General features: G+C 46.9%; 1 protein-coding gene across 2 annotated transcripts in view; it reads left to right on the top strand.

Moving 5' to 3' along the window:
* Window positions 1–1,559: 1,559 nt before the first annotated feature.
* The window catches only part of lingo2 (leucine rich repeat and Ig domain containing 2), a 208,251-nt gene continuing 202,138 nt past the window's right edge, over window positions 1,560–7,672 (top strand). For both annotated transcript variants that reach the window (XM_035532442.1, XM_035532440.1), the window contains exon 1: window positions 1,560–2,211. The gene's annotated coding sequence lies outside the window, so the exon portion shown is untranslated. The remainder of the gene's footprint in view (window positions 2,212–7,672) is intronic.

Raw genomic sequence — 7,672 nt, 5'->3', positions numbered from 1 at the left:
ATTAGACAGCTTCCATGCTGAAATTTCACTTGTTTTCTCTCTCTCTCTCTCTCTCTCTCTCTCTCTCTCTCTCTCTCTCTGTGTGTGTTAAGGAAAACTTTGTTTTGATGGGTGCAGGCTCCACACCAGTTGACACACACCTGTCACTCAGGTTGGTCTTCTAGATCACTAAGTTCACAAACATAAACCAGCAGCATGAAACCGGCGTTGGTATTGAGAAGAGGTCCTGCTAAACACCTGCATTCAGATACAGGACAGATACAGGACAGATACTGATACAGGACAGATACAGTCAGATACAGATACAGGGCAAATACAGGACAGATACAGGACAGATACAGGCAGATACATGGCAGATAGAAATACAGGATAGATACAGGACAGATACAGATACAGGACAGATATAGCGCAGATACAGATCAGATACAGTCAGATACAGGGCAGATACAAATACAGGACAGATACTGATACAGGACAGATACAGGACAGATACAGTCAGATACAGATACAGGGCAAATACAGGACAGATACTGATACAGGACAGATACAGAACAAATACTGATACAGGACAGATACAGGCAGATACAGGGCAGATACAAATACAGGACAGTTACAGGACAGATATAGCACAGATACAGAACAGATACAGTCAGATACAGGACAGATACAAGACAGATACAGGGTAGATGCAGGACTAATGCGGCTCTTGTGTGGATCACAAGAAAGCGGGTGTTTCCACATTAATCCCAACTGTGTTTGAGCGACACATCTGTGTGACGTGCACGACGCGAATCCTCCCCACAGTGCAGTCCCTGTTACAGCCCTGGCTGTAATCTTCCCCGATATCACCTCAGAGCCCCACCCCACCCCCACTCGCTCTACAGATGTGTGGGGTCTCACATGGGAATCGCAGACACTTTCTGCTTCCAGCTAATTCTGACTGCTGTGCAGTGTGGCCATCCCAGCTCCTCTAACAAAGTGTTGATCTGTCAGACACCCATTCAGTCACTTCAGTGGTGACCTCGCGTGACCCTGCGGTCTTCCCTTCTTCCTTTCACTCCTCCTTGGAGGGGGGGGGGCGCTCTCTTCATCATCGCCTCTCTGGTGACGTCACTTCCTTTACACCCCCCCCAAAAAAATTCTCCTGCGTGAGTATCAGAGCATTGTTTGGATCCCGGAGGATGCGTGAGGCATGTGGGCAGGAAAGCCTTATCTTTGACATGACTCGCAAAGCCAAAGCAGTAATTACCAAACTCTGTTACAAGGAGAGAGAGAGAGAGAGAGAGAGAGAGAGAGAGAGAGAGAGAGATGAGTGGAGGAAGAAAGAGGGAGGGAGAGATTGACAGATAGGGAGAGAGATGAGGAGCGAGAGAAAGAGAGGGAGAGAGGAGGAGCGAGAGATTCAGAGAGGTTGAGGAAGAAAGGGAGAGAGAGGTAGAGAGAGAGTCAGAAAGAGAGAGAGAGAGAGAGAGAGAGATGAAGGAGGAGGGAGCTGTGAGTGTAAGGGAAAGAGGGAGGGCCTTGTGGCTGTGTGTGTGTGCACGTGCGAGCGTGCACGAGACCCAGTGAGGGAGGGAAGCAGTGAAAGAGAGAGAGAGCGAGAGAGACGTTCAGTTCTCAACATCCAGCGACTGCACCAGAAAGGAGAAATGTTTGAAAATAACAGGAACGCACAACGAGCTGCTTAGACCCCGAGGACTGTGGAGGTTTACTGGGCTGCACTGAGAGAGGCCGGCTGCTAGATACTACTCTGCGCGTGTCCTTCGTGCGGCTGGAGTGTGCGCGATTGTCAAAGTTGCCCAGGATGCGAGCGCTTGGAAGGCTCTGTGGAGCAGCACGCAGCAGGGCTCTTTGGGGTGGGAACGCAGGCAGCGTCTCTGGCCACTGACGAGCGCACCAGGAGTGCTCTCACTCTCCCTCTCTCTCCTTTTCTCTCCCTTTCTCTGTCTCTCATTTCTTAATCCTTGCGGAGTGTTTCAGCATCCCTCGCTCTTTACGGGGTGGAATACAGACGAAGGAAAAATACATGAGAATAACAGAGGGCATTGTAGAAGCCAGAGAGCGGGCCAGCGGATGTACCCGACCAGAGCAACTTGATCGGGGAGCCGATACCTCAGTCCTGCTCAGACGCGCTGAACTACGGAGATTTGGGGTTGCGTGCGCCTTCACATCACTCTGCTCATGGACCTTATCCGCTGAACACTGGTGCAGGTAAGACGCGGGTCCTGTCTGCTATTCCTGCGTGTGCCGAGTGTGTGACCGAGTTGAGAAAGCTGTGATTAGGACACGGTTTGACAAGGGGACCAGGGGTCTGTCCAGCCAGCCAAGTAAAGTTAGCACGGGTTCAAGTTTAACACAGATCTCCGTGTAGCGCCTGCCCGCCTGGGTCTCTCCACTGCCTTCCTCTGTGTCCACGGGTGGAGGTTGGGAACTGAAATGATGGTTGGAGCTCGAATTAGTGGTGCAGCCGGAGCGACGAAACTCCCCACCTCGAGCGCAATCACCGGGGAGTGTGAGAGGCGGACACAATTACGCAGGACCCGAGTCCTCTGAGAAGGGTGGAGATAACGACTCAGTGCCGTGTGTGCGTGTGCGCGCGCGCGTGTGCGTGTGCGTGTGCGTGTGTGTGTGTGTGTGTGTGTGTGTGTGTGTGTGTGTGTGTGTGTCGGGCAGCTCAGAATATTAATTATAATCTCTGTGTCGATATGAGTGGGGGAGAACACCGGCAGCACGGCGCTCACGCAGCTGTGTCGGGAGCACAGATGTCCTCATTCTCTTCCCAGACGGCAACATAATTACTTCTTTTATTTTCCGCACCAGTTTCTGCATGAGTTTTCCCATTCGAAAGCAAAGCACTAAATTCTCTCCACATGCAATTCCCACATTTCCTCAAGAGGGTGTTGAGGGAACAGAGAGCTGACAGAGTCCAATCGGATCCCTGATAGGGAGGTGCTGACAAAGGCATGACTGCACGGAAAACTGGGAGCAGAGAGAGGGAGAGAGAGCTGAGCGTGGTTAACCGTCCGGGATGAAGGACACACTCCGCCAGCAGTGTGCGGGAACACTCGCCACCTCCCGGGAGCTGCAAGCTCACATGCATCCATGTTTCCCTCAGCACACTGGACTCTGGAAAAGGGGCTTAAATATTCATGATGGCACACACATCCTGTCTGCCCCTGAAATATTTACAATAATTTAATAATACATGAGCCTGAATGTGGATGCTGGAACTCTCTTATCTTTTTGGGGTTTTTTTTGCGTTTGGAGTTTTGACAGAACTAGCAGGCTTCACTCGTGTGGTTGCTAGCCACTGTCGCCTGTACACACGTGCGACCAGGAAGTGTCAGCTCTGAGCAGTCCCGACACTGCAGCTGGTGGGTCGCAGTCCTGCATTAACACAGGTGTGAACCCAGGAGTGAATAGAGGAGTGAATAGGCGACTGAACAGAGGAGTGAATAGTGGAGTGAATAGGGGAGTGAATAGAGGATTGTACAGAGGAGTGTACAGAGGAGTGAACAGGGGAGTGAATAGAGGAGTGTACAGAGGAGTGAATAGGGGAGTGAATATAGGAGTGAATAGAGGAGTGAACAGGGGAGTGAATAGAGGAGCAAATAGGGGAGTGAACAGAGGAGTGAATAGTGGAGTGAATAGGGGAGTGAATAGAGGATTGTACAGAGGAGTGTACAGAGGAGTGAACAGGGGAGTGAATAGAGGAGTGTACAGAGGAGTGAATAGGGGAGTGAATATAGGAGTGAATAGAGGAGTGAACCGGGGAGTGAATAGAGGATTGTACAGAGGAGTGTACAGAGGAGTGAATAGAGGAGTGAATAGAGGTGTGAACATAGGAGTGAATAGAGGAGTGTATAAGGGAGTGAACAGGGGAGTGAATAGAGGAGTGTACAGAGGAGTGAATAGGGGAGTGAATATAGGAGTGAATAGAGGAGTGAATAGGGGAGTGAACAGAGGAGTGAATAAAGGAGTGAACCGGGGAGTGAATAGAGGAGTGAATAGGGGAGTGAACAGGGGAGTGAATAAAGGAGTGTATAGGGGAGTGAACAGGGGAGTGAATAGAGGAGAGTATAGGGGAGTGAACCCAGGAGTGAATAGAGGAGTGTATAGGGGAGTGAACAGAGGCGTGAATAGAGGAGTGTACAGAGGAGTGAATAGAGGCGTGAACACAGGTCGTACCTCCAGTCCAAATCCTGATCTCTGTGAAGCTGTGCTGATTCTCTTTCTGTTCCACTGAGACAAAAAAAATGTCCAAAGCTAAATATTATCTTGGTGATTGTGTGTGTGTGTGTACATGTGCGTGTGTATGTATGCGTGCATGTGTGTGTGTACATGTGCGTGTGTATGTATGCGCGTGTGTGTGTGTGTACATGTGCGTGTGTATGTATGCGCGTGTGTGTGTGTGTACATGTGCGTGTGTATGTATGCGTGTGTGTGTGTGTGTGTGTGTGTGTGTGTGTGTGTGTGATATGGATGAGATCTGTGAGTTCTTTGATGTTTTATTGAGTGGTGAGTAGGCTGTGTATGTGCTCAGTTTCTGGTTCAGAAGGGGTCTGTTTGAAGAACCATTTCTGGATTACGGAGTGACGTCTGTAATTTAGAGATGCAATTATTTTTATGGCTAGGAGCCAAGATGCTGATCTCTAATTATAACATCTTTATAAAATGAAAATTGACAACGCAGCTCTCTCGCTCTGTCTACCGATCTATCTATCTATCTATCTATCTATCTATCTATCTATCTATCTATCTATCTATCTATCTATCTATCTATCTATCTATCTATCTAGCACTCTGTCTCTCTCTATCTCTGTCTGTCATTTCTGTTGTATTTTTGTTTGTATTCATGTGTTGTGATGTGTGTGTGTGTGTGTGTGTGTGTGTGTTTGTGTGTGTGTGTGTGTGTGTGTGTGTGTGTGTTGATGGATGGTCTGACACAGTGAGATGCCACATATGATTCTCAAGAGGAGAAACAATATCTGCATAAAGTTCACATTCAAAAGCATTTACAGATGATGTGCAAAGAGGTGCAATTTCACTAGTGTATGATTAAAAAGACCTTTGGAATGTGTAATATTGTAAATATTTTACAAGTTTTTAGTTATTTGCTAAAATATCAAAACAAATTCCACTGAATACAAATATAAAGACAAAACATATGGGTGAGTAGCAGTGCTTAGACTGTGAGCCTCAGTGCCTTCAGCGCGGTGTGTGTAGTGGAATGTGTGGTGTCTGGAACCATCTGGCCAGCTCTTCTCAGAGAGCTGTCCACTCCAAGCATGCTGGGACTTTCACAGCTGTGTGGACACTAAAGCTGGATCGTCCTTTGAATAGCACTGTCCTCACTGGTTAAAGGATATTAAGGTACTTCCATTTCACTGTATTCCCTTTCCCTAAATATATCAGGAATGTTTATATATGTCATAGACAGGCTGTACACTTGGGCATGGGCCTGGTTTTGGTAGCATATCTTTGAAACTTAATAACAACCTCTGATCCCAGCATGCAACACCACTAACATGTCTGTATGACATCATAAATGATGGCTGCTCCAGGCCATATGATCCCAATCAGACCCTTAATCAGACCCTTGATCAGACCCTTAATCAGACCATTAATCAGACACTTAATCAGACACTTAATCAGACCCTTAATCAGGCACTTAATCAGACCCTTGATCAGATCCTTAATCAGACCCTTAATCAGACACTTAATCAGACACTTTATCAGACCATTAATCAGACCCTTAATCAGATGTTTAATCAGATCCTTAATCAAACCTTTAATCAGACACTTAATCAAGCAGTTTATCAGACCCTTAATCAGGCACATAATCAGATCCTTAATCAGGCACTAAAGAGCAAACCAGCAAATCAAAACACAGCAGAACCTTCCGCAAGGATTTTACATTCCTACGTGACATCTCCGTTATAATTTGAGACAAACATTTGAAAAGATGAGTACTTGTCATCATGTCTGTTGTTTCGTATTTTGTACAGTGTGAATGTGTTACTTTTGCTTCTTGTCATTAGTATATTACAGTATATTAAGAAAAACCTTGACTATATGAACAACTGGACTCCACAAGACAGATTTTTTAAACATTGAGTGTTCACACAATATATCCAGCTCCTTCAAATTAAACTGACAAGATAAGTCACTCCTTACATAACGCAAGTCCTAAAATGTCTCAGGGAGAGGAGGTGAGCAGACTGTGCTTGGCCCCTGCAGACACGGACTACAGCTCAGCCCTTAGAGACAAACCACTGCTCCAGTACAGGAGGCCGCATGAACTGTCCCTTACAATCAAAACATATCCTGTTAATATTGTGTGCCCGGACAGAATTAAAACAAAACATTAAAACATTCCCTTATGCTTCTAATTTGCCTTTAATCTGCATAAGCGTTACGAGACTAGATACAGTCGGCTTCTCTCATGTAGTGGTTGGAACGTAGGTGGGACGAATCCCAGCTACCGTTTCTACAGCAAAGCGAGTTTCCCTCCTGCAGTGGTTCAGACCTGTCACTGTGATTCAGAACCTTTACCTGTGAGTGTGCTGAACTCACCTGTCACTGTGATTCAGAACCTTTACCTGTGAGTGTGCTGAACTCACCTGTCACTGTAATTCAGAACCTTTACCTGTGAGTGTGCTGAACTCACCTGTCACTGTGATTCAGAACCTTTACCTGTGAGTGTGCTGAACTCACCTGTCACTGTGATTCAGAACCTTTACCTGTGAGTGTGCTGAACTCACCTGTCACTGTGATTCAGAACCTTTACCTGTGAGTGTGCTGAACTCACCTGTCACTGTGATTCAGAACCTTTACCTGTGAGTGTGCTGAACTCACCTGTCACTGTGATTCAGAACCTTTACCTGTGAGTGTGCTGAACTCACCTGTCACTGTGATTCAGAACCTTTACCTGTGAGTGTGCTGAACTCACCTGTCACTGTGATTCAGAACCTTTACCTGTGAGTGTGCTGAACTCACCTGTCACTGTGATTCAGAACCTTTACCTGTGAGTGTGCTGAACTCACCTGTCACTGTGATTCAGCTCCACCATTCCACATCTTGCAGACACTATGGCACAGATGAACACTGCGTTCGATCTTCTCAGTGAAAGAGTGGAGAGGATTATTGGAACGTAATGTCTATTCCAAATAGTTGGGTTTTGTTTCACAGAGAAATCAAACATGGTGAATAGCTGATGTCTCACTGGGATGGTGGTCTTGTCTGAAAGACTAACCCCCAACCTCACAGTCCTATTTTTAGCATACCCATTAAGTAACAAAGTTAATCAATTCTCTCTGCCGTCGACATCACGTTTCAGCCTTTGGACTTGATGACACTTGGTGACTCCCTCACCCTCCTGACAGTGTCTGGATGGTAACGTCACATGACTTTGCCTCCAGATCTTCTCAGATCAGATCGTTAGCGCTCATCGGTGTGATTTTGGTGTGGCATGTGTGCTATTACACTCTAACGACCGCACCCCTCTGCCTGTTTAAATAAGGGGAGACAGATGTGATTTGGAATCTGGCCCCACCTGCAGGCACACTGCCTGGGCAGACGTGCTCTACGGGGACTGGGAAGGACCTTCTGCATTCAGGCATGACGGAAGCATTCATTACAGTTTTCGCGTGATGTATCTGCATGGTATAGG

Source organism: Electrophorus electricus, chromosome 12, assembly GCF_013358815.1.
Source record: "Electrophorus electricus isolate fEleEle1 chromosome 12, fEleEle1.pri, whole genome shotgun sequence".
Taxonomy (NCBI): Eukaryota; Metazoa; Chordata; class Actinopteri; order Gymnotiformes; family Gymnotidae; genus Electrophorus; species Electrophorus electricus.
Note: the sequence above shows the minus strand (reverse complement) of the source record. Positions and strands in the feature narration are given on the sequence as shown.